The sequence below is a fragment of the Amia ocellicauda genome, unplaced genomic scaffold, assembly GCF_036373705.1.
Source record: "Amia ocellicauda isolate fAmiCal2 unplaced genomic scaffold, fAmiCal2.hap1 HAP1_SCAFFOLD_30, whole genome shotgun sequence".
In the NCBI taxonomy this organism is placed as follows: domain Eukaryota; kingdom Metazoa; phylum Chordata; class Actinopteri; order Amiiformes; family Amiidae; genus Amia; species Amia ocellicauda.
Genome location: NW_027102865.1, coordinates 980,782 through 1,007,924, shown reverse-complemented (window position 1 = coordinate 1,007,924; position 27,143 = coordinate 980,782). Strand labels below are relative to the sequence as shown.

At 42.1% G+C, this 27,143-nt stretch overlaps 2 non-coding genes and 15 pseudogenes across 2 annotated transcripts; all 17 read left to right on the top strand.

The window, feature by feature from the left end:
* The first annotated feature begins 101 nt into the window (after positions 1–101).
* LOC136729735 (uncharacterized) lies at positions 102–220 on the top strand (annotated as a pseudogene).
* Positions 221–435: 215 nt separating this feature from the next.
* Positions 436–554, top strand: LOC136729697 (uncharacterized; annotated as a pseudogene).
* Positions 555–769: 215 nt separating this feature from the next.
* On the top strand, positions 770–888 carry LOC136729734 (uncharacterized; annotated as a pseudogene).
* Positions 889–1,109: 221 nt separating this feature from the next.
* Positions 1,110–1,228, top strand: LOC136729530 (uncharacterized; annotated as a pseudogene).
* A 216-nt stretch (positions 1,229–1,444) lies between these two features.
* LOC136729738 (uncharacterized) lies at positions 1,445–1,563 on the top strand (annotated as a pseudogene).
* Positions 1,564–1,778: 215 nt separating this feature from the next.
* On the top strand, positions 1,779–1,897 carry LOC136729680 (uncharacterized; annotated as a pseudogene).
* Positions 1,898–2,110: 213 nt separating this feature from the next.
* LOC136728812 (uncharacterized) lies at positions 2,111–2,229 on the top strand (annotated as a pseudogene).
* A 557-nt stretch (positions 2,230–2,786) lies between these two features.
* LOC136728916 (uncharacterized) lies at positions 2,787–2,905 on the top strand (annotated as a pseudogene).
* A 214-nt stretch (positions 2,906–3,119) lies between these two features.
* Positions 3,120–3,238, top strand: LOC136728827 (uncharacterized; annotated as a pseudogene).
* A 216-nt stretch (positions 3,239–3,454) lies between these two features.
* On the top strand, positions 3,455–3,573 carry LOC136729057 (uncharacterized; annotated as a pseudogene).
* Positions 3,574–3,786: 213 nt separating this feature from the next.
* Positions 3,787–3,905, top strand: LOC136729193 (uncharacterized; annotated as a pseudogene).
* Positions 3,906–4,449: 544 nt separating this feature from the next.
* LOC136729571 (uncharacterized) lies at positions 4,450–4,568 on the top strand (annotated as a pseudogene).
* Positions 4,569–4,775: 207 nt separating this feature from the next.
* LOC136729693 (uncharacterized) lies at positions 4,776–4,894 on the top strand (annotated as a pseudogene).
* Positions 4,895–5,434: 540 nt separating this feature from the next.
* LOC136729303 (5S ribosomal RNA) lies at positions 5,435–5,553 on the top strand. Its single transcript, XR_010808913.1, has one exon. It is a non-coding gene; the product is annotated as a 5S ribosomal RNA (ribosomal RNA).
* Positions 5,554–5,762: 209 nt separating this feature from the next.
* Positions 5,763–5,881, top strand: LOC136729010 (uncharacterized; annotated as a pseudogene).
* Positions 5,882–6,102: 221 nt separating this feature from the next.
* On the top strand, positions 6,103–6,221 carry LOC136729586 (uncharacterized; annotated as a pseudogene).
* An 8,053-nt stretch (positions 6,222–14,274) lies between these two features.
* On the top strand, positions 14,275–14,389 carry LOC136729268 (U5 spliceosomal RNA). Its single transcript, XR_010808881.1, has one exon. It is a non-coding gene; the product is annotated as a U5 spliceosomal RNA (small nuclear RNA).
* Positions 14,390–27,143: the final 12,754 nt, after the last annotated feature.

Genomic DNA, 27,143 nt, shown 5'->3' with positions numbered 1-27,143 from the left:
CTGATATTTTTCCCTCCATTTTTCTTTTTTCTTTTTTATTTTGCTGTAAGTTCCGTCAATACCCTCCAGCCTTTAAGAGACATCATGCAGCCAGGCCTCTTGCTTGCGACCACACCGTCCTGAGCGCGACCGATCTCATCAGATCCCGGAAGCTAAACGGGGCAGGGCCTGTTCAGTACTTGGATGGGTGACCTCCTGGAAATACCAGGTGCTGCAAGCTTTTTACGTCTCCTGGGTAACTTCATTGTAGCTCTTAATACTCTCTTTCTGTCTGGAGGAGATATAATTAAAGAATTGTACACGTACCCGGCTACTTTCAACACCCTTTGCTGCACTGATATTTTTCCCTCCATTTTTTTTTTTTTTTTTTTTTTTTCTGGAAGTTCCGTCAATATCTGCCAGCCTTTAAGAGACATCATGCAGCCAGGCCTCTCGGCTTGTGGCCACACCGTCCTGAACGCGCCCGATCTCAACAGATTTTGGAAGCTAAACGGGGCAAGGCCTGGTCAGTACTTGGATGGGTGACCTCCTGGAAATACCAGGTGCTGCAAGCTTTTTACGTCTCCTGGGTAACTTCATTGTAGCTCTTAATACTCTCATTCAGTCTGGAGGAGATATAATTGAAGAATTGTACACGTACCCGGCTACTTTCAACATCCTTTGCTGCACTGATATTTTTCCCTCCATTTTTCTTTTTTCTTTTTTATTTTGCTGGAAGTTCCGTCAATACCCTCCAGCCTTTAAGAGACATCATGCAGCCAGGCGTCTTGCTTGCGACCACACCGTCCTGAGCGCGACCGATCTCATCAGATCCCGGAAGCTAAACGGGGCAGGGCCTGTTCAGTACTTGGATGGGTGACCTCCTGGAAATACCAGGTGCTGCAAGCTTTTTACGTCTCCTGGGTAACTTCATTGTAGCTCTTAATACTCTCTTTCAGTCTGGAGGAGATATAATTGAAGAATTGTACATGTACCCGGCTACTTTCAACACCCTTTCCTGCACTGATATTTTTCCCTCCATTTTTCTAATTTTTTTTTTTTTTTTTTTTGCTGGAAGTTAAGTCAATACCCGCCAGCCTTTAAGAGACATCATGCAGCCAGGCCTCTTGGCTTGCGGCCACACCGTCCTGAACGCGCCCGATCTCATCAGATCCCGGAAGCTAAACGGGGCAGTGCCTGTTCAGTACTTGGATGGGTGACCTCCTGGAAATACCAGGTGCTGCAAGCTTTTTACGTCTCCTGGGTAACTTCATTGTAGCTCTTAATACTCTCATTCAGTCTGGAGGAGATATAATTGAAGAATTGTACACGTACCCGGCTACTTTCAACATCCTTTGCTGCACTGATATTTTTCCCTCCATTTTTCTTTTTTCTTTTTTATTTTGCTGTAAGTTCCGTCAATACCCTCCAGCCTTTAAGAGACATCATGCAGCCAGGCCTCTCGGCTTGTGGCCACACCGTCCTGAACGCGCCCGATCTCAACAGATCTTGGAAACTAAACGGGGCAAGGCCTGGTCAGTACTTGGATGGGTGACCTCCTGGAAATACCAGGTGCTGCAAGCTTTTTACGTCTCCTGGGTAACTTCATTGTAGCTCTTAATACTCTCATTCAGTCTGGAGGAGATATAATTGAAGAATTGTACACGTACCCGGCTACTTTCAACATCCTTTGCTGCACTGATATTTTTCCCTCCATTTTTCTCTTTTCTTTTTTATTTTGCTGGAAGTTCCGTCAATACCCTCCAGCCTTTAAGAGACATCATGCAGCCAGGCGTCTTGCTTGCGACCACACCGTCCTGAGCGCGACCGATCTCATCAGATCCCGGAAGCTAAACGGGACAGGGCCTGTTCAGTACTTGGATGGGTGACCTCCTGGAAATACCAGGTGCTGCAAGCTTTTTACGTCTCCTGGGTAACTTCATTGTAGCTCTTAATACTCTTTCAGTCTGGAGGAGATATAATTGAAGAATTGTACACGTACCCGGCTACTTTCAACATCCTTTGCTGCACTGATATTTTTCCCTCCATTTTTCTTTTTTCTTTTTTATTTTGCTGGAAGTTCCGTCAATACCCTCCAGCCTTTAAGAGACATCATGCAGCCAGGCCTCTTGCTTGCGACCACACCGTCCTGAGCGCGACCGATCTCATCAGATCCCGGAAGCTAAACGGGGCAGGGCCTGTTCAGTACTTGGATGGGTGACCTCCTGAAAATACCAGGTGCTGCAAGCTTTTTACGTCTCCTGGGTAACTTCATTGTAGCTCTTAATACTCTCTTTCTGTCTGGAGGAGATATAATTAAAGAATTGTACACGTACCCGGCTACTTTCAACACCCTTTGCTGCACTGATATTTTTCCCTCCATTTTTTTTTTTTTTTTTTTTTTTCTGGAAGTTCCGTCAATACCCACCAACCTTTAAGAGACATCATGCAGCCAGGCGTCTCGGCTTGCGGACACAAAGTCCTGAACGCGCCCGATCTCGTCAGAAATGGGAAACTAAACGGGCCAGGGCCTGGTCAGTACTTGGATGGTTGACCTCCTGGAAATACCAGGTGCTGCAAGCTTTTTACTTCTCCTGGGTAACTTTATCGTAGCTCTTAATACTCTCTTTCTGTCTGGAGGAGATATAATTGAAGTATTGTACACGTACCCGGCAACTTTCAACACCCTTTGCTGCACTGATATTCTTGCCTCCGTTGTTCTTTTTTTTTTTTTTTTTTTTTTTTTTGCTAAAAGTTCCGTCAATACCCGCCAGCCTTTAAGAGACATCATGCAGCCAGGCCTCTTGGCTTGCGGCCACACCGTCCTAAACGCCCCCAATCTCGTCAGATCTCGGAAGCTAAACGGGGCAGGGCCTGGTCAGTACTTGGATTGTTGACCTCCTGGAAATACCAGGTGCTGCAAGCTTTTTACGTCTCCTGGGTAACTTTATCGTAGCTCTTAATACTCTCTTTCAGTCTGGAGGAGATATAATTGAAGAATTGTACACGTACCCGGCTACTTTCAACACCCTTTGCTGCACTGATATTTTTGCCTACGTTTTTCTTTTTTTTTTTTTTTTGCTAGAAGTTCCGTCAATACCCGCCAGCCTTTAAGAGACATCATGCAGCCAGGCCTCTTGGCTTGCGGCCACACCGTCCTAAACGCCCCCAATCTCGTCAGATCTTGGAAGCTAAACGGGGCAGGGCCTGGTCAGTACATGAATGGGAGACCTCCTGGAAGTACCAGGTGCTGCAATCTTTTTACGTCACCTGGGGAACTTCGTCGTAGCTTTTAATACTCTCTTTCTGTCTGGAGGAGATTTAATTGAAGAATTGTACACGTACCCGGCTACTTTCAACACCCTTTACTGCACAGATATTTTTCCCTCCATTTTTCTTTTATCTTTTTTATTTTGCTGGAAGTTCCGTCAATACCCTCCAGCCTTTAAGAGACATCATGCAGCCAGGCTGCTTGGCTTGCGGCCACACCGTCCTGAACGCGGTCGATCTCATCAGATCTCGGAAGCTAAACGGTGCAGGGCCTCTTCAGTACTTGGATGGGTGACCTCCTGGAAATACCAGGTGATGCAAGCTTTTTACGTATCCTGTGTAACTTCATCGTAGCTCTTAATACTCTCTTTCAGTCTGGAGGAGATATAATTGAAGAATTGTACACGTACCCGGCTACTTTCAACACCCTTTGCTGCACTGAAATTTTTCCCTCCGTTTTTCTTTTTTTTTTTTTTTGCTGGAAGTTCCATCAATACCTTCCAGCCTTTAAGAGACATCATACAGCCAGGCCTCTTGGCTTGCAACCACACCGTCCTGAACGCGCCCCATCTCGTCAGATCTCGGAAGCTAAACGGGGCAGGGCCTGGTCATTACTTGAATGTGGGACCTCCTGGAAATACCTGGTTCTGCAAGCTTTTTACGTCTCCTGGGTAACTTTATCGTAGCTCTTAATACTCTCTTTCTGTCTGGAGGAGATATAATTGAAGTATTGTACACGTACCTGGCTACTTTCAACATCCTTTGCTGCACTGATATTTTTCCCTCCGTTTTTCTTTATTTTTTTTTTGCTGGAAGTTCCGTCAATACCCGCCAACCATTAAGAAACATCATGCAGCCAGGCCTCTCGGCTTGTGTCCACACCGTCCTGAACGCGCTCGATCTCGTCAGATCGCGTAAGCTGAACGGGGCAGGTCCTGGTCAGTACTTGGATGGATGACGTCCTGGAAATACCAGGTGCTGCAAGCTTTATACGTCTCCTGGGTAACTTCATCGTAGCTCGTAATACTCTCTTTCAGTCTGGAGGAGATATAATTGAAGAATTGTACACGTACCCGGCTACTTTCAACACCCTTTGCTGCACTGATATTTTTCCCTCCATTTTTCTTTTTTTTTTATTTTGCTGGAAGTTCCGTCAATACCCGCCAGCCTTTAAGAGACATCATGCAGCCAGGCCTCTCGGCTTGCGGCCACAACGTCCTGAACGTGCCCGATCTCGTAAGATCTCGGAAGCTAAACGGGGCAGGACCTGGTCAGTACTTGGATGGGAGACCTCCTGGAAATACCTGGTGCTGCAAGCTTTTACGTCTCCTGGGTAACTTTATCGTAGCTCTTAATTCTCTCTTTCTGTCTGGAGGAGATATAATTGAAGAATTGTACACGTACCCAGCTACTGTCAACACCCTTTGCTGCACTGATATTTTTCCATCCATTTTTTTTTTTTTTTTGCTGGAAGTTCCGTCAATACCCGCCAACCTTTAAGAGACATCATGCAGCCAGCTCCCTAGGCTTGCGGCCACACTTACCTGAACGTGCCCGATCTTGTCAGATCTCGGAAGCTAAATGGGGCAGGGCCTGGTCAGTACTTGGATGGGAGACCTCCTGGAAATACCTGGTGCTGCAAGCTTTTTAGTCTCCTGAGTAACTTCATTGTAGCTCTTAATACTCTCTTTCTGTCTGGAGGTGTTATAATTGAGGATTTGTACACGTACCCGGCTACTTTCAACACCATTTGCTGCACTGGTATTTTTCCCTCCATTTTTCTTTTTTTTGCTGGAAGTTCCGTCAATACCCGCCAGCCTTTAAGAGACATCATGCAGCCAGGCTTTTTGGCTTGCGGCCACAACGTCCTGAACGCGCCTGATCTTGTCAGATCTAGGAAGAAACACGTGGCAGGACCTGGTCAGTATTTGGATTGGTGACCTCCTGGAAAAACTAGGTACTGCAAGCTTTTTACGTCTCCTGGGTAACTTCATCGTAGCTCTTAATACTCTCTTTCTGTCAGGAGAAGATACAATTGAAGAAATGTACACGTACCCGGCAACTTTCAACACCCTTTGCTGCACTGATATTTTTCCCTCCATTTTTCTTTTTTCTTTTTTTTTTTGCTGGAAGGTCCGTCAAAACCCGCCCGCCTTTAAGAGACATCATGCTGCCAGGCCTCTCGGCTTGTGGCCACGCCGTCCTGAACGCGACCGATCTCATCAGATCTCGGAAGCTAAACAGGGCAGGGCCTGGTCAGTACTTGGATGGGTGACCTCCTGGAAATACCAGGTGCTGCAAGCTTTATACGTCTCCTGGGTAACATCATCGTAGATCTTAATACTCTCTTTCTGTCTGGAGGAGATATAATTGAAGAAATGTACACGTACCCGGCTACTTTCAACACCCTTTGCTGAACTGATATTTTTCCCTCCATTTTTCTTTTTTTATTTGCTGGAAGTTCCGTCAACACCCGTCAGCCTTTAAGAGACATCATGCAGCCAGGCCTCTCGGCTTGCGGCTACACCGTCCTGGACGCACCCCGTCTCGTCAGATCTCGGAAGCTAAACGGGGCATGGCCTGGTCAGTACTTGGATGGGAGATCTCCTAGAAATACCAGGTGCTGCAAGCTTTTTACGTCTCCTGGGTAACTTCATCGTAGCTCTTAATACTCTCTTTCTGTCTGGAGGAGATATAATTGAAGAATTGTACACGTTCCCGGCTACTTTCAACACCCTTTCCTGCACTGTTATTTTTCCCTCCATTTTTTTATTTTTTTATTTTTTATTTTTTGCTGGAAATTCCGTCAATACCCGCCAGCCTTTAAGAGACATCATGCAGCCAGGCATCTCGGCTTGCGGCCACACCGTCCTGAACGTGCCCGATCTCGTCAGACCTTGGAAACTAAACGGGCCAGGGCCTGGTTAGTACTTGGATGGGTGACCTCCAGGAAATACCAGGTGATGCAAGCTTTTTACGTCTCCTGGGTAACTTCATCGTAGCTCTTAATACTCTTTATCTGTCTGGAGGAGATATAATTGAAGTATTGTACACTTTGTCTTAGGGACAGTCTGGCTAGCAGTGACTAAGTGGTTGACAGACGACAAGCAACGGAATGTACGTGCTCTGTGATGTCATAGCAGTCAGCTGAGAGAGGCTCGTGATGTCATCGCTGAGCTGTCTGTCTGTCTGTCTGTCTCTCTCTCTCTCTTTCGCTCTCTCTCTCTCTCTTCCTCTCAATTCAATTCATTTGTATTGTCAAAGCAATTGGACATACATACATACATATATATATATATATATATATACATACATACATACATCCATATATGCTAGAAAGTCATTACTATGTTATCTTAAAGGCTAACTAAGCAGAACATATATCATTATAGAACAGAGATCATAGGTCAACACATGGTTTTAGGGAACAGGCTCGTAGGTCAAACCGTTTGACATTGTCTCCAAGGTTCTCATCGTAAATAACAAACAGAAATCAAACTATCTTCTGGGCTGACCTTCTAGTTTGACCGTATCTTTCTTAAGTATACAAGAGAGAAAAACAGGTGTAAGAAAATAATTTCTAATTTTCCTTCTACACATATATACATACATACATACATATGTAGCGTTATGTTGGGTGTATTTGGATAAGAGCATTTGGGCTCTGAGCTGAAGCACGGATCTAAAGAAGACCTCTCCCCCCCAAAGTTATCAGATTTCCTTAGCTCATCAGCTTGGAACTGGTTTGCATCAAAGTGACAGTTTTGGGGAGGATGGCACCGAGAAGAGGCCAAATAGTTTGGAATTCTGCTATGAGATGTCTGGAGAAAGGGGCCTGTAGGTGATAAAAACTCTTTGAAGTGGATGAGAGCCAAAATCCCGACATAGAGCTACGAACCCGGGCCAACCGGCATTTCCAAAAGATGGCATGGATTGACATCAGTCATAAATCAAGCCCCCCTCCAATAGGACACTGGGGGCTGAAACCGAAATCCAATCTCAAGAACTCAGGGACCAATCACCTACTGATCTGACAGACTTTAAGGAACAGCGGACAGTCTTTCTCTCTCTCTTTCTCTCACCTGAACCAGAAACTCGCTGCCACAGCTCAACCTGTAGCTCTGTTGCCAGAACCGGAATCAGAAACCAACCAAGTCTTTGCCGGCAACAGAAGAGTTAAACTGGGAGAAGGAGATTGAGCCGTACGAAGAATTCTTTTAAAGGACTTTATTAAATAAATAACTTTACAGACCCACCTGATCAGTGGAGTTTTACAGCTGGACAATTGACTAAGTCGACTGAATACGAAAGTGTCAGTCACTTAAATAGCTATTTGAGTCTTAAGAAACTTGACCCTTGGAACAAACAGGGCCCTGCTTTCCTCAAAGACTTCGTCTTCAAGTAACTACGGTGGAACCCTGCTTACAAAGAAGATTTTGTGCACAACCTTGGAGCATTCAAACCAGTGGAAAATCTGTTTGGAAAAGACTCTACATTCCCGAAACCCCAACTTCCAGGTGCATCGACTGAGTGGAAGTTCTTGGACAAAGCCGAACCAGACTGCCTTTGTTCCAAACCACACAGACCTCGTGCCGTGTGCTGTTATCTGAGCCCGAAGCCAGAGAGGCCTCTCTGCGACGAAGTTCACATAAGTTTAACAGTTTGGAGTTTGTGATTCATGACATTTGAGAAATCAATTAGAAATGTTAATCTGTGATTCATAACTCTAGAATGTGTAATATCATTTAGTTTTCTTAAATATAAATGTGTGTTGCATTAAACTGTTTTGTTGATAATTTTAGAAATAAAATCTGTCAACGCCGAGAAATATCTTCTCATTCCTGTTTAACTGTTTAGTCTGAAATTGACACAAGTTAATAGACATTAGATTATTGGTGGCCCTGCCTATCCTTAATCATTGAATAATAATCAGTTAAGGGAAATTGTGGTAACAAATAGGATCTTTCTCGGCACCTAAACGTAAATGAGACTGATATATATATAACGAGAAGTTACCTGACATAAATACTAACCTGCGTAGTTATTTAATGTCTGACTAATAATACTAACGAGAGACTCACCTTCGTCTTACTAACCGGTATTGTAGTCAATGTGTTTATAACCTTTTTTGTTTAACGATTTGTTAAACGGAATGTACGTGCTCTGTGCTGTCATAGCAGTAAGCTGAGAGAGGCTCGTCATGTCATCGCTGAGCTGGCTGGCTGGCTGGCTGGCTCTCTGTGTGTGTGTGTGTGTGTGTGTGTGTGTATGTGTGTCTCTGTCTGTCTGTCTGTCTCTCTCTCTCTCTCTCTCCCTCTCAATTCAATTCATTTGTATTGTCAAAGCAATTGGACATGCATACATACATACATACATATATATGGAAAATAAACAATATGTATACATCTCTTTCGGCATTAGTGGTGCCCTCACAGATGTGCAAGTTACATGACAGACAGACAGACACACACACACACACTTTCACACACAGACAGACAGACAGACACAGACACACACAGACACACACACACATACTTTGACAGACAGACAGACAGACAGACAGACAGACACACGCATATTATGGGTCTTTGTTGGGTAGTGAAATGGGTAGCATCAGTCGCAGTGTGGGTAATGTCAGGGAGCCAATCATAGTCCCCGTTATTTGCATATCGTGGCGCAAAGCATTCTGGGAAAAGCAACTAAACACGTTTAGTCATGTATTTGTCCATAGTTTACACATGAGATGAAAGAGACAGTATGACGTGTTGAGCACCTGGGATTCCTCATGTGTATGTGAGGGGCAGAGGAACCGGATCCCAAGTGTGCGTCCCAGGTGCTATAGGTTTCAAAGCATGCAGGGGAATAGGCACCCCACCCTGACACTTATAGAAGACTGGATAGGGAGATATAAATAGCAATGGGGAGACTCTTGTACTTGGTGTGGCTCTATCCATATAGTGGGGCCAGCAGCCACTTAGCAGGTGTAGCAATAGAAGCTCAGCCTGGGGAGACTGGATTTAGCATTTCCTCTCCATTTTGATAACTATCCATAATCATTTCTGCAAAATACTTCTATGATACCTATGTATGTTTTTTACTTGTACTATATTATACTATCAAGTATCAGTGTACACATACAATGTGACCTGTTACATTAATACAGAGGCCAGATCTCTAATAGCCACTGTCCCCTGATATTACACTTTTTTACAATCACTTTGGCACTCATTTCAGAACCTTGATGTCATTTTTCAAAACTCTAGACACTAAACTCACACCCGATGATCAAAATGCACATTTTTCAAAATTCTAACACTTTTTTACAATTGCTTGGATACAATACACATCAACCTCAGATCATTTGTTCATTGAACTAAAATGACACAACTTACATCAAAGTATTACCATTTCAAAATGCAATTCACACATTACATCTGAGATCACTGTCTATTCATTTCATTACAAAGATCTAACTATCAATTGATACAGCTGCTCAAAATGATAAGTGACTGTTGCATTACTCTTAATGCATAATTTTATGGAAACTGACAAACAATATTCCATGTTTCGATCATGAAAGTTTCAGGATAATGAGATCCATTGACACCAATAACCGAGGAGCATGAACCAGTTGGACTACATTATCTATGGATGTAATATTTCATCATCATTCATCATCATGTAGCACTTTTCCACACCATGTTTTCAGTGTGGAAGGAAAGTTAGAAATTCTTTCTCTAATACCTGTTTTTCTCTCTTGTATACTTAAGAAAGATAAGGTCAAGCTAGAAGGTCAGGCCAGAAGGTAGTTTGATTTCTGTTTGTTATTTACGATGAGAATCTTGGAGACAATGTCAAACAGTATGATTGAAGTGCCTGCTCCCTAATCCATGTGTTGATCTATGAACTCTGTCCTATAATGATATAAATTCTGCTTAGCTAACTTTTAAGATAACATAGTAATGACTTTCTGATTATAACCAGCTCTTTGATTTTTGTGTATAAAAGCTCTGACTGTTAAAATGAAGGCAGAGCGACTTTGGGATCTACTTGAGTCACTGTTCCTCTCCACGCTGCGTGTATTAAAGGCATTGCAACTAACGCTCCAACCTGGTTGAAGATGATTGTTCTTCCACATCAGATTTGACATTACTGTATGTATGCAGGCCCTTGTAATTGCTTTTCCAATACTGCCAACTGGTTATTGATGATTGATTTCACATTGTGGTACGAGTATCGAGTGAAATGAGTGCTATCCACCCCAGCAACACAGTGATAACATGGAGCCGGCAAGTCATCCAGGTCACAATAGAGGTCAAGCAGTGGGAGGAGGAAGACGTGGTGGTCAAAGGAATGGAAGGGGACATGCACCCCTTCTGAGAGGTGGTCGTGGGCCTCGTCATAGAGGAGGGCTTAGGCCTCACCAGAGAGGCAGCCATGGGCCTCATTTGAGAGGTGTTTGGGGAACGTGGTAGAGGACAAGGCCACGGACCAGACAGCGGCAGCAACAGCAAATAGTGTCCAGTGAAATCCGAGAAATAGTTGTAGAGCATGTTGTAAATCATGGCATGACCATGACTGAGGCAGCTACAATGATTCAATCAAACCTCAGAATCAACTCAGGATCAACTGTGGCCTCAATCATCAGAAATTTCCGTACTGAGAAGCGGCAAGTCTTCAGCATGCACTAAACATTAGGCTACTCTCAATTGTCAAATGACTGTATACTGCATACCAATGTGTAGCACAGAGTATAGTGTGCCTTTTGAAAGAAATGCAGACAGAGTGAAGCAGCTGATGACTGAGTATGTTCAGGTATGTTCAGTTTCAAGATGCCTCTTGTGAAAAATGGTTGTGAGAACCTGAACCTGAACACAGGGCTGATGGAAATTTAGAAGTACAGTAATCAATCCTTTGTTTTGCTTTTTACACTAAGCCAGGTGAGGAACACTGCTGTTGACATTTTACTGTAGTTTTGTTCTTTTTTGTAGCTAATTATTGTTGCATGGATTCAAAGAAACCTATGGTGTGATTTGATTGTATTGCATCAATACATTTCAGATTTTGTTCAATGATTCCACTGTGTCTGTAGTATTCTCTCTACTAGTCCTTTTACAGTGATGTATTTATGTGTAGTACCATAATGAAACATGTATCACATATTTTGTACTACAATATTTAATGATTGTACGAACAACTACACAGTGAAACTATCGGTATCTTCTGTGTTACTATGTTACTATGGTATTTCATGATAAATGAGTTATTTGAACCAACAAGTCTGCAAGTGCAAGGTTTCTTTAAAGATATGAAAGGCTGTCCAATGTTCAAAACATTGTATTGTGCAGTGTTACAAGTGATGACCGTTTTGAGTTTTGTGTCTAGTTTTGAAAAATGACATCAAGGTTCTGAAATTAGTGACAAAGTGATTGTAAAAAACTGTATATTCATCCTATTTAATGTGCTCTTTTAAAATGTACTTTTCTTTTTTATGTTGCCATTTCTGTTCTACCAATGTTTCAGTTGTTAGCCAAAGATTGACAGAGTACATCTCATACACACAGGCCAGACAGCAAGGATTTCTTTTTGAAATTCAATTACAAATGCTGCATGAATTCATCAATACGATTAGAGCTCCTGAAAGCAATATAACTAACTCACTCTACAGCATCTCATTAGCAGTGAAAAGAAACCAAGAAAGTTGGGACAGTCGACTGTTTACCACTATGTAACATCACCTTTTCTTTTAATAACACTTATTAAGCACTTGGGCACTGAAGACACCACTTGGTTAAGTTTAGCAAGTGGGATTTCCCCCCATTCATCCATTATGCATTTCCTCAGCTGCGCAACTGCACAGGGCCTTCGTTGTCTTAATTTGCACTTCATAGTGCGCCACACATTCTCAATTCGGAGACAGGTCAGGACTGCAGGCAGGCCATGCTAGCACCCGCACTCTCTGCCTACGCAACCATGCGCTTGTAATCTGGGCAGAATGTGGTTTGGCGTTATCCTGCTGAAAAATGCAGGGACGTCCCTGGAAAAGATGATGTCTGGATGGCAGCATATGTTGCTCCAAAATGTGTACATCTCTTTCTGCAAAAATGGTGCCCTCACAGATGTGCGAGTTACATGACAGACAGACACTCATACACACTGTCACACCCACACACACACACACACTTTCACAGACAGACACACGCACACACACACACACTTTCACAGACACACACACACACACACACACTTTCACACAGAGACAGACACACACACACTTACATACATACATACATACATACATACAGTGAGGGAAAAAAGTATTTGATCCCCTGCTGATTTTGTGCGTTTGCCCACTCACAAAGAAATGATCAGTCTATAATTTTAATGGTAGGTGTATTTTAACAGTGAGAGACAGAATAACAGCCAAAAAATCCAGAAAAACGCATTTCAAAAAAGTTATAAATTGATTTGCATGATAATGAGGGAAATAAGTATTTGATCCCCTATCAATCAGCAAGATTTCTGGCTCCCAGGTGTCTTTCATACAGGTAACGAGCTGAGATTAGGTGCACTCTCTTAAAGGGAGTGCTCCTAATCTCAGCTCGTTACCTGTATAAAAGACACCTGTCCACAGAAGCAATCAATCAATCAGATTCCAAACTCTCCACCATGGCCAAGACCAAAGAGCTGTCCAAGGATGTCAGGGACAAGATTGTAGACCTACACAAGGCTGGAATGGGCTACAAGACCATCACTAAGCAGCTTGGTGAGAAGGTGACAACAGTTGGTGCGATTATTCGCAAATGGAAGAAACACAAAATAACTGTCAGTCTCCCTCAGTCTGGGGCTCCATGCAAGATCTCACCTCGTGGAGTTTCAATGATCATGAGAACGGTGAGGAATCAGCCCAGAACTACATGGGAGGATCTTGTTAATGATCTCAAGGTAGCTGGGACCATAGTCACCAAGAAAACAATTGGTAACACACTACGCCATGAAGGACTGAAATCCTGCAGCGCCCGCAAGGTCCCCCTGCTCAAGAAAGCACATGTACAGGCCCGTCTGAAGTTTGCCAATGAACATCTGAATGATTCAGAGGAGAACTGGGTGAAAGTGGTCTCAGATGAGACCAAAATCAAGCTCCTTGCCATCAACTCAACTCGCCGTGTTTGGAGGAGGAGGAATGACCCCAAGAACACCATTCCCACCATCAAACAAGGAGGTGGAAACATTATGCTTTGGGGCTGTTTTTCTGCTAAGGGGACAGGACAACTACACCGCATCAAAGGGACGATGGACGGGGCCATGTACCGTCAAATCATGGGTGAGAACCTCCTTCCCTAAGCCAGGGCATTGAAAATGGGTCAAATACTTATTTCCCTCATTAACATGCAAATCAATTTATAACTTTTTTGATATGCATTTTTCTGGATTTTGTGGCTGTTATTCTGTCTCTCACTGTTAAAATACACCTACCATTAAAATTATAGACTGATCATTTCTTTGTCAGTGGGCAAACGTACAAAATCAGCAGGGGATCAAATACTTTTTTCCCCCACTGTACATACATATATATGGAAAAGAAACATTACAAGTATAAATCGCAATAAGATGTAATAAAGTACAGATAAACAAAATGTAATAAAATGTGATCTTTTTGAAAATGCAGGGACGTCACTGGAAAAGATGATGTCTGGATGGCAGCATGTGTTGCTCCAAAATGTGTACATCTCTTCTGCAAAAATGGTGCCCACACAGATGTGCGAGTTACATGACAGACAGACAGACAGACACTCACACCCACACACACACACTTTCACAGACAGACATACACACACACACACACACTCACTTTCACACAGAGACAGGCACACACACACACACACATACATACATACATACATATGGAAAAGAAACAATACATTTATAAATCACAATAAGATGTAATAAAGTACAGAAAAACTAAATGTAAGAAAATGTGATCTTTAATACACACAAATATGTATGGCTGGTCGGATGCGTCTTGGACTCGGGTTCCTCTTCATTACGTATAACGCTTTTGCCTTTTGCTAAAGCTTTCCGTGGAGGGGATCGTGGGTGAGTTTGTACCATTTTTGGGAGGATCTGCCTTGTTGGGGCGGAGCTGTGATCCAGGTGAACAGCAGATCGGGCATAGGTGGGCATGTGGGCAGAGGAGTAGGAAGGCCGGTCAAGCAAATAAGCTTGCTAAGGTACGCAGCAGCAGCAAGCAGCCCCCCCATCCAGCCAGCCAGCCAGTCTGGCTGGCAGTGACTGAGTGGTTGACAGACGGCAAGCAACGGAATGTACGTGCTCTGTGATGTCATAGCAGTCAGCTGAGAGAGGCTCGTGATGTCATCGCTGAGCTGGCTGGCTGGCTGGCTCTGTGTGTGTGTGTGTGTGTGTGTCTATGTCTGTCTGTTTTTCTGTTTGTCAGTCTGTCTGTCTGTCTCTCTCTCTCTCTCTCCCTCTCAATTCTATTCATTTGTAATGTCAAAGCAATTGGACATACATACATACATATATATATATATATGTAGCGTAAGGTACACTTTTAAATTTCAATTAAAGAAGTGAATTCATAGTATCACCTTATCACGAATCCTGGAGTCTTGTAGAACTCAATTTCTGTAATCATTGGACGCAGACACCAATTCCAAAGAAATAAATTGTCAAATTTATTTAAAAACAAAGACTAAATTTAGCACTACACTAATTATACAAAAGGGAAAAACTAATTAAAATTCAACTCTAGATCAACAAATCAAAGACAAATCACTTCCGTGACCAAATCAAAGACCATGGGATCACATAGGATAACACACAAATCGTTAAACAAAAAAGGTTATAAACACATTGACTACAATACCGGTTAGTAATTCTAGGAATCACTAAGAAACAGTTGAAAGTGCTAAATTGCAGTTTCAGAAGATGAAAAAAAACTGTAACTGATGGGATATGTAGTACTTTATACTCGAATGGTCTATGCGATTACACCCTGTTGGTGTTATTAAGAACGCCAAGTACCAGAATGCAGAGCGGGACTGTTTTTTGTGCCGTGACTTGTTGGGGGAAAAAGGCGCAGAAAAAACGGACGAGAAGGTGAAGGTAGTATGGCGGTGATGCACGCGTTGGTGAAGTGGGAAAGCGGGGTCGACAAAGACTCTTACAGCGTGATTCCCACTGCTTGCTTTCGCAATTTTGATTTATTCAGCATTGCTGATGATGACGAAGAGACGACTCGAAACTTCAGAGCAGAGTGGAGAGACACGAACAAACCTCCAAAAGGTGGATGGCCTGTCCATGAAGCGCAGATCATTATGACTGGTAACAATGTTTATTTAAAAAAAAAAAAACATTAAAGTCTTTACATGCTATTTGATATATACAATCACAGTATATTTGAAATGAATGTTTAAGTTATTAATGTGTTGTACTTCTAACATACTCTTATAACATGGTAGGTGGTGGTGAGGGCGCTAAAACTCGTCATACTTGACTGGCATTTGTAAGAACGATTTATTGTGTGTTGTGCTTTACAATAAAATCCCCCAAATCACAAAATAAATTAAACCAGATATAATTTAACTTCAGTTTTGATTCAGTGTTGGCTGTTCATCTTAATTTGTATGGTCAAAGCACAGTATTTTTATGACAAATAAATATAATCCCCAAATATCTGTGGACATAATGCAGGGTTTTATTTATTTTATTTTTATTTTAGGAAAAGAAGGCGAACTAAGAAGAAAACTTAATGACCTAACAAAAATGCCCTGTCCTAAAATGAAGAGAGTACCTAAACCAAACAAAAAACTTGAACCACAGTTACCGGTGAGATAATTACTGCAAATATTAAATAAATGTATTGCAGGATTGTTTTTTTTTAATCATATTCATATATATATATTTTTTCATTTTAAACTCTTTTCCTCTCTGAATACAGCACAAAATAAGAAAGAAAACCGATGGAGCTTCAAGAATTAGATCCCGTCATATTCTACAGACATTTAAAGAGTCCAGTGAAGTTGAGCTACAGCAAAAAGTTAAGCAGCTCGAAAAGGAAAACACAAGACTTAAAAATGAAAACCAATGTCTTCGAAACCGTATGGTTGATGGTAAGTTTTTTTATTTATAGCAAATAATTCCTTACCTTGATAAATGTTATTCTTCAGTAATTTAGATTCCAGAGTAATGTATTATAGTTGATCATACTGAAGTAATCTAGAACCACAATACAGACTCTTAATGTGCACTGTCTAATAGTTTAATAATACTGATTATTAAATAAAGTTTTTCAACATAACTTCATAATCCTACATTAATGACTATATGCATTACATTAGACCTGGTAATTCTTGTATTTTATCTCTTTTATTTTTTTCGTAGCTAATGTTAATGACCCACAAAAAGGTCAGTTTGCCAATAACATAGAGCAAGTCTCTCAAGTATAATTGCAGGCATTGATGGTTTTGTTTTCACTTTGTATTAAATATATTACTAGAAATGATTATCATTTAATACTAAGGTTTTTTTCTCCAGAGATTCCAGACCTTTTGGACAATCTGAAAAAAATTGTAACAAAAGCCACATTTATCAGCAATGAAGACAAAAGTGTGTCACCATCAAGTGGTTCTGACAGCCCCACAGCAAATTGTTCTGAATCTGACAAAGAATCACCAAAACAGGTATAACACTCTTGGTCTACAATATTACAAAGACAAGGTAAAAATATATATATTGAAAACAAATATTGGTTGTAAACAATCTAATGATGCTACATTATCAGTTATATTCATAGTTATAGTTGATAATAAGAATGTAATTGAATTATGGGTGTCACAGATTCACTGACTTTATTATGTCTGTAAATTAATAAACTTAGAATTGAGACATACTGTGGTCTTTAATAACACATTTCTGTAACAAAATCACAGCCTTACTGATAATGTATTCCACTTAACATAATATAAGAATAGTTTGGGGATAAACTTGTTTTTTATTTACCATTGTCTTTTAGGTGGAAATATTCCCAGGCACTGGAGTTTACATTGACAAACTGTCCTGGATCCTTGCAGAGAGGTGCAGCACGAATACGTCATATGCAAGAACCCTGACGGTTGCTGTCTTTGACTTTCCAACATTATTAAAGAGCAATCTTCGTGGTGGTGGCAGCAAGAGAGATCCAACTTCGGAGACATTAAGATCCTCATTGATGTTATTGAGGATCATATACAGCTGCCTTCGGAAGGACACGACGTGTTTCAGTTGCGGGGCTTTGCAGCCCAGCGGGACCCTCTTAATGCCGGACATCAGCTGCCCGAGCCGGTGCGGATGAACGGAGGGACGTTAGACAGCGTTACCTTCCGGGCAGGAGCAGCGAGCGGCAACACCGGGGTGAAAGTGTCGTCTAACACTGTGCCATTAGCCACTAGCTGATTGAGCAGATCAGTGGTTTTTAAGAAGATAACAATGGCAGCAGACTTGATATTTTCACACCCTGCTACCTCCCCAACCGCTAACACACACTGCTCTAGGGGGCAGAACTGCACCGGAGCGATCTTGACTCCATGGCGTCGGGTCAGTTTTTCAAAAGACGCATTCAGGGGGTCCGACCCCCCGACCCGGGAAGAACTACCGGTACTCCCCCCTCCCCTCCCCTGTTCCCCCACAATAAGAAAAGCACTGAAAACAGAAGACAAAATAAACAAACTGAAAAAAGTAAAGCAACAAAAAAACGCAGCCAAAGGACAGAGCTCTCAGCAGCACTCCCGCTCACTGCAGACCCCTCCCACACACTCCCAGCTGAGAGAGAGAGAGAGAGAGTTAGTGTCTGTCTGTCTCTCTCTCTCTGTAGATGCATCATAGGGAACATATGTAACAATCTCTCTTTTTGTTTACCAAAAATGAGAATGAACGTATTTCAAGTGGGTGTTGCCTTGGTTGGAAACGTTTTAAGATTATTTATGAAGTGTAAAGTGGATTTGTCTCAGTTCTCCGTAGTTTTCAATGTATGTGCCATTCAGTAGCGTTCATGTTACAGATGTGCCCTATGCAGTGGTAGGGTCAATAAAATGTCAGTAAAACTTTATTTTAGCAATTATGGAGGGGAAGAACTGCAAATAGAGGGTCCCCACTAATTATCTAACTTACCAACAACGTTTAAAATTAGGTCTTGCGAAGCTGCCAAATAATGCTGTATAATCGTATGTGTCTTCATACACCGGCTGCTATAGTCTGATAGCTTTGATTATATATATATATTTTCTCGTGAACCACAAATGCTATTTGCTTGATTTTTACAGAGTATGTTATAAATACCATTCTTATGAAGCCTGACAAATTGTATGCTGTAATTATGAATATTTTCAAATCATTTGTTTGTTTTTCCTAACATGTTACAAATGTTCCCTATGTGAAAGATGCATTATATCTTAATAACGTCTAAACAATTAAAGATATACAGATTATTATTTTTGGTGAAGTTATAATACATTGCTATTAACTATGTGTGTCAGTAAAAGTTTAAATTTCCTAAAGGATTTTTATTGATCTTGCAAAATAAGTGTTTAGGGAACATTTGTAACATAGAGGTGGGTTAGCCACCGGCTAAGGGCAGCGGCTCCGGCTCCAGCACCGTCACCATGTCGCTGGAAAAGCGCTAAGTGAGCTCACAGTGAGCTCAGTGTAATGTCTGCTCTGGTGAGCTCACAGTGTGACCTAGTCGTGAGTTCACGTCTTCACTGGGTAGTCCTTGACAACTTAATTGACTCAAATCTTGGGCTTAATTGGTCAAAATGACCATTGGTTGAAGGTACTCAGGGACTGATGTGTAGAGAGACTTATTAAACCTGCAGGATTGTGGTTTTCCCAGATCAGAATTAACCAGATCACCACAAAGGAACATGGTAGGTGCTATTGCAACACAGATTACACAAATACATTGAAATCCAAGTTTGCAGTGGTCCTTGGGCCATTGTGTGGTGATCCAGATCACTTCAGCAGGAATTTTGCAGTGGTCTGGACTACAACTCTCTCTCTCTCTCTCTCTCTCAATTCAGTGCATTTGAATTGTCAAAGCAATTGGACATGCATACATACATACATACATATACACTCACCTAAAGGATTATTAGGAACACCTGTTCAATTTCTCATTAATGCAATTATCTAACCAACCAATCACATGGCAGTTGCTTCAATGCATTTAGGGGTGTGGTCCTGGTCAAGACAATCTCCTGAACTCCAAACTGAATGTCTGAATGGGAATGAAAGGTGATTTAAGCAATTTTGAGCGTGGCATGGTTGTTGGTGCCAGATGGGCCGGTCTGAGTATTTCACAATCTGCTCAATTACTGGGATTTTCACGCACAACCATTTCTAGGGTTTACAAAGAATGGTGTGAAAAGGGAAAAACATCCAGTATGCGGCAGTCCTGTGGGCGAAAATGCCTTGTTGATGCTAGAGCTCAGAGGAGAATGGGCCGACTCGATTCAAGCTGATAGAAGAGCAACTTTGACTGAAATAACCACTCGCTACAACCGAGGTATGCAGCAAGGCATTTGTGATGCCACAACACGTACAACCTTGAGGCGGATGGGCTACAACAGCAGAAGACCCCACTGGGTACCACTCATCTCCACTACAAATAGGAAAAAGAGGCTACAATTTGCACAAGCTCACCAAAATTGGACAGTTGAAGACTGGAAAAATGTTGCCTGGTCTGATGAGTCTCGATTTCAGAGTCAGAATTTGGTGTATACAGAATGAGAACATGGATCCATCATGCCTTGTTACCACTGTGCAGGCTGGTGGTGGTGGTGTAATGGTGTGGGGGATGTTTTCTTGGCACACTTTAGGCCCCTTAGTGCCAATTGGGCATCGTTTAAATGCCACGGCCCGTTGTTTCTGACCATGTCCATCCCTTTATGACCACCATGTACCCATCCTCTGATGGCTACTTCCAGCAGGATAATGCACCATGTCACAAAGGTCGAATCATTTCAAATTGGTTTCTTGAACATGACAATGAGTTCACTGTACTAAACTGGCCCCCACAGTCACCAGATCTCAACCCAATAGAGCATCTTTGGGATGTGGTGTGTAACGTTATGTTGGGTGTATTTGGATAAGAGTATTTGGGCTCTGAGCTGAAGCACGGATCTAAAGAAGACCTCTCCCCCCCAAAGTTATCAGATTTCCTTAGCTCATCAGCTTGGAACTGGTTTGCATCAAAGTGACAGTTTTGGGGAGGATGGCACCGAGAAGAGGCCAAATAGTTTGTTATTCTGCTATGAGATGTCTGGAGAAAGGGGCCTGTGGGTGATAAAAACTCTTTGAAGTGGATGAGAGCCGAAATCCCGACATAGAGCTACGAACCCAGGCCAACCGGCATTTCCAAAAGATGGCATGGATTGACATCAGTCATAAATCCAAAGTCACAAAAGATTAAGTCTGTTTTAGTTACTTGTGATAAATTGTTGATATCCTAAGCGTTGGCATTAGAGTCATTAGGTGATTAATCGAGTACTGTTCTGTTGGGTTGTTACTGAATAGCCAAAACAATGATTACCCAAATGTCCCCATGTGAAGCATTGATTGTTAAGGTACCAGGAACAGAGATTCCTGAATTCCTTGGACGCCTAGGCAGTTTGGACTTTGAAGTAGAGTCGCGTCGAACTCAGTTGGTAAACGACACTACGACGCAACTCGAAAAAGAGTCGATAGAGGTGATGAAAGTTATGGCTAGCTTAGCGCTTGCGAGCTCAAGGGTAGTGAACTGGATCATAAGCAAGTTTGAAAAACTGAAAAAGCTAGGAGAAAAGTATGCTAAAGCGAAAGAAGAAAGAGCCAAACGGCATGGAATGGTTTTAGAATTTGAAGGAAAGCTAGATACTTGTGGAAAACAAGTCATTGTGTTGAATGCTGAAAAAGAGGACTTAATTGAACAGAGAGAGCAATTAGGAAATGATTTAAGACAATGTCAAGTTGAATTGGAAACAACTCTGATCCAAGTAAAAGGTCTGCAAAATGACAGATGTAAAGCGGTTGAAAATGAAAGGATAGTTTTGAAGGACCGGGATGTTTTGGAAATGCGTCTTTGCAAAACAGTCAGGGAGAAAGATTTGGGCACTGTAAAAATGGAGATACTCGAAGGCGAGGTCATACATTTAAAAAGGGACAGTGAAGAAATGAGGAGAGTAAATCAGGTGCTTAGGGGAGAACTCAAATCAACTGAAGTTGAAAATGAGCGTCTCAAGCAACAAATAGGGGCCCTGAAAGCTGCCTCTTGGTGGGCTGCAAAGCTGACACCTGACAGCATAAAGGAACAGCCGGAACCGGCCAATGCACGGAGTCGCACACCGTCTCCACATTTAGGCCCCGGGTTGCCTCGTCCTGATCGTACCCCTCCCTGTAGTCTTTCTCCACCCAGGGTAAGAAGCTCGTCGCACAGACGAACTTCCTCTCCCGAGAGTCCAGACCGAAAGGTTAACATGCGCCAGTTGAGAGAACTGGCTAAAGATTGTGAAACCTTTAACCCAGCAGACAAGGAAGGAAATGTGGAAGCGTATATTAAGGACATTAAGTATGCTTTGAGTTTCTATCCTGAGGCTACGGAGAAGGAAAAGGTTCTCCTAATCCGCAAAACTACCTCTCGCCAAGTCCATTCTTGGATGGAGAGGCAAGGGTCCATGGTCTGCGATAGGTTTCAACGCTTGTGCAGAGCATTAGTTAGGGACTATTCCAGGTTCATTGATCCAGTGGCAGCAGTGACTGCCGCACACCAGATCAAACAGGGTAAGCATGAGTCCCCCCGTGATTACTATGAAAAGCTTAGGAAAACCTATTTTGCGGGTCAAGATCGACCCGGGGCCGAGGAAGAGGTGAGCTTTAAAGGGTTGTTTGTTGCTAATTTGTTCCCAACGATTAAGGAAATGATCATATTACATGCAGACGCAATGTATATGAACATAGCTGAAATTCGAAAAAATGGCACAGAAAGCTTGTGAAAGCAAGTACAATAGCACTTCTGATCGTAAAGATTCAAGCACCCAAGTACTGGCAAGGCGCTCTGAGAGCCCTATTTCTCCACTGGAGTTAGAGGGGACAGAGATTCAAAGAAGGAAAGAACCTCCCAAGGATGGAATCCAAGACACCCAGGCTTACAATAAAAAAAAGAAATCTGCTCCTAGCCTAGGTGGGTTAACTCAGTCTCTGAGCAATGTTGCAGTTTCTGAGCTACTGCTACGCTTAGCTCTGCTCCCTTTGCCCCCTCTTCCCAAACTGGAAGTTAGTAGCCAGGGTAAAGGGCCGGACTCGCCACCTAAGGAATGACTAGCTCTGGAACCACCCCCTGTCCCCGCCTCTGTGTTTTTGATTGGATGTGAGGAACAGCAGGGGGGTTTCTCTGACACATCAGCCCACTGGGACCTCCCAGTGGGGGAAGTTGCCTGCAGGCAAGCTGAACCTTTGGTGATGTTACTGGGTGATCTGACACAGAGAGGCAGAGCCAAGCAAGTTTACATAGAAGTGACCATTGAGAATGTGTGGGAGTGAGGAGCCTTGTTGGACACTGGGGCTGAAATTTGTTTAATGTCTGCCACCACAATGGGCAACCTGAAACAAATTATGGAAACCTCAGACCAACAACTGAAAGTGGAAGCTTGTAGTGTGAACATTACAAGTTACACAGAGACTAAGGCACAGCTCACTCAAAAGGCATTGTTAGAGTTCACCTTTGGGAAGATTAAGTTGGTTCATCCAGTTTATATTTCCAAATTTGAAACAGAGAAGTTGATCATTGGTCAGGATCTATTGAACAGGTTGTGGGCTCAAGTTGAATCACCAAAGCCGGTGGAATTGAATGACAGATATGATACAGCCACCAAGGTACAACTTCCCAATGAGACCATTTTTTGTGCATGTCCCTAAAGGGGGCACCGGCTTACCATGTAAGCCAACCATTCGAACCCAGGTCCCTACCAACTATTATAGACATAGTGAAGGTCAGGTGCCTGAATAACACCTGAATTCCCAGTCACCTCCCTCTGTTAATCAACTTCCACCTATTGGTTACCGTCAGTAACCATACTCAATACTGAGTAATACCAATTGTTTTCTTGTTTTAATGTACTAGTGTTATAATATGTAACCTGTATATGTGCTAGTATAGGATTGTCAATTTGATTGGAATACATTCTGCTTAAATAATGAACTATTAGTTTGTTTTCTTTGATTTCTCGGGGTCATGAATGGTGAAGTCCACTGTTGAATTCTGTTACATAACTTTGAGATAAATGCTTAACGTCTTATTTTGTCTTGAAGGGGATAACGTCCTAGTCGACCTCAGTCCCATTCAAGAAAGGGGGTATGTAGCGTTATGTTGGGTGTATTTGGATAAGAGTATTTGGGCTCTGAGCTGAAGCACGGATCTAAAGAAGACCTCTCCCCCCAAAGTTATCAGATTTCCTTAGCTCATCAGCTTGGAACTGGTTTGCATCAAAGTGACAGTTTTGGGGAGGATGGCACCGAGAAGAGGCCAAATAGTTTGTTATTCTGCTATGAGATGTCTGGAGAAAGGGGCCTGTAGGTGATAAAAACTCTTTGAAGTGGATGAGAGCCGAAATCCCGACATAGAGCTACGAACCCAGGCCAACCGGCATTTCCAAAAGATGGCATGGATTGACATCAGTCATAAATCAAGCCCCCCTCCAATAGGACACTGGGGGCTGAAACCGAAATCCAATCTCAAGAACTCAGGAACCAATCACCTACTGATCTGACAGACTATAAAGGACAAACACGGCCTTTCTTTCTCTCTCTCTCTCACCTGAACCAGTAACTCGCTGCCACAGCTCAACCTGTAGCTCTGTTGCCCGAACCGGAACCAGAAACCAACCAAGTCTTTGCCGGCAACAGAAGAGTTAAACTGGGAGAAGGAGATTGAGCCGTACAAAGAATTCTTTTAAAGGACTTTATTAAATAAAGAACTTTACAGACTGCGCTGCCCGCCTGTGCCCACCTGATCAGTGGAGTTTTACAGCTGGACAAATGACTAAGTCGACTGAATACGAAAGTGTCAGTCATTTAAATAGCTATTTGAGTTTTAAGAAACTTGACCCTTGGAACAAACAGGGCCCTGCTTTCCTCAAAGACTTTGTCTTCAAGTAACTACGGTGGAAACCTGCTTACAAAGAAGATTTTGTGCACAACCTTGGAGCCTTCAAACCAGTGGAAAATCTGTTTGGAAACGACTCTACTTTCGCGAAACCCCAACTTCCAGGTGCATCGACTGAGTGGAAGTTCTTGGACAAAGCCGAACCGGACTGCCTTTGTTCCAAACCACACGGACCTCGTGCCGTGTGCTGTTATCTGAGCCCGAAGGCAGAGAGGCCTCTCTGCGACGAAGTTCACATAAGTTTAACAGTTTGGAGTTCATGATTCATGACATTTGAGAAATCAATTAGAAATGTTAATCTGTGATTCATAACTCTAGAATGTGTAATATCATTTAGTTTTCTTAAATATAAATGTGTGTTGCATTCAACTGTTTTGTTGATAATTTTAGAAATAAAATCTGTCAACGCCGAGAAATATCTTCTCATTCCTGTTTAACTGTTTAGTCTGAAATTGACACAAGTTAATAGACATTAGATTATTGGTGGCCCTGCCTATCCTTAATCATTGAATAATAATCAGTTAAGGGAAATTGTGGTAACAAGTAATGATAGGATCTTTCTCTGTACCTAAACGTTAATGAGACTGATATATATATAACGAGAAGTTACCTGACATAAATACTAACCTGCGTAGTTATTTAATGTCTGACTAATAATACTAACAAGAGACTCACCTTCATCTTACTAACTGGTATTGTTGTCAATGTGTTTATAACCTCTTTTGTTTAACGATTTGTGTTATCATATGCGATCCCATGGTCTTTGATTTGGTCACGGAAGTGATTTGTCTTTGATTTGTTGATCTAGAGTTGAATTTTAATTAGTTTTTCCCTTTTGTATAATTAGTGTAGTGCTACATTTTGTCTTTGTTTTGAATAAATTTGACAATTTATATCTTTGGAATTGGTGTCTGCGTCCAATTATTACAGAAATTGAGTTCTACAAGATTCCAGGATTCGTGATAAGGTGATACTATTAATTCACTTCTTTAATTGAAATTTATAAGTGTACCTTACGCTACAGGTGGAACGGGAGCTTCGTGCCCTGGATGTGCATCCCACAAATCTCCATCAACTGCAAGATGCTATCCTATCAATATGGGCCAACATTTCTAAAGAATGCTTTCAGCACCTTGTTGAATCAATGCCACGTAGAATTAAGGCAGTTCTGAAGGCGAAAGGGGGTCAAACACAGTATTAGTATGGTGTTCCTAATAATCCTTTAGGTGAGTGTATATGGAAAAGGAACAATATGTGTACATCTCTGCATATGGTGCCCTAACAGATGTGCAAGTTACATGACAGACAGACACTCACACACACTTTCAAAGACAGACAGACAGACAGACACTCACACACACTTTCACACACTCACTTTCACAGACAGACAGACACAGACACAGACACACTCACTTTCACACAGAGACAGGCACACAAACACACACAAACAGACACAGACACACATACTTTGACAGACAGACAGACAGACACATGCATATTATGGGTCTTTGTTGGGTAGTGAAATGGGTAGCATCAGTCGCAGTGTGGGTAATGTCAGGGAGCCAATCATAGTCCCCGTTATTTGCATATCGTGGCGCAAAGCATTCTGGGAAAAGCAACTTAACACGTTTAGTCATGTATTTGTCCATAGTTTACACATGAGATGAAAGAGACAGTATGACGTATTGAGCACCTGGGATTCCTCATGTGTATGTGAGGGGCAGAGGAACCGGATCCCAAGTGTGCGTCCCAGGTGCTATATTTTTCAAAGCATGCAGGGGAATAGGCACCCCACCCTGACACCTACAGAAGACTGGATAGGGAGATATAAATAGCAATGGGGAGACTCTTGTACTTGGTGTGGCTCTATCCATATAGTGGGGCCAGCAGCCACTTAGCAGGTGCAGCAATAGAAGCTCAGCCTGGGGAGACTGGATTTAGCATTTCCTCTCCATTTTGATAACTATCCATAATCATTTCTGCAAAATACTTCTATGATACCTATGTATGTTTTTTACTTGTACTATATTATACTATCAAGTATCAGTGTACACATACAATGTGACCTGTTACATTAATACAGAGGCCACGGAAGGCCAGATCAGTAATAGCCACTGTCCCCTGATATTACACTTTTTTACAATCACTTTGGCACTCATTTCAGAACCTTGATGTCATTTTTCAAAACTCTAGACACTAAACTCACACCCGATGATCAAAATGCACATTTTTCAAAACTCTAACACTTTTTTACAATTGCTTGGATACAATACACATCAACCTCAGATCATTTGTTCATTGAACTAAACACAACTTAACATCAAAGTATTACCATTTCAAAATGCAATTCACACATTACATCTGAGATCACTGTCTATTCATTTCATTACAAAGATCTAACTATCAATTGATACAGCTGCTCAAAATGATAAGTGACTGTTGCATTACTCTTAATGCATAGTTTTATGGAAACTGACAAACAGTATTCCATGTTTCGATCATGAAAGTTTCAGGATAATGAGATCCATTGACACCAATAACCGAGGAGCATGGTTTCTTAGGGTTACCATAGACTTGACTGTGTCTTCTTGTTTGTGAAGGAACAGGACTGTGTTTTCCTGTCTGGGTTCCCGCAGGCTTAAGTGTGTTTGTAAACTGCAGCGTAGGTTTGACCTACTATTAGAAAAAAAAAAAAAAAGGA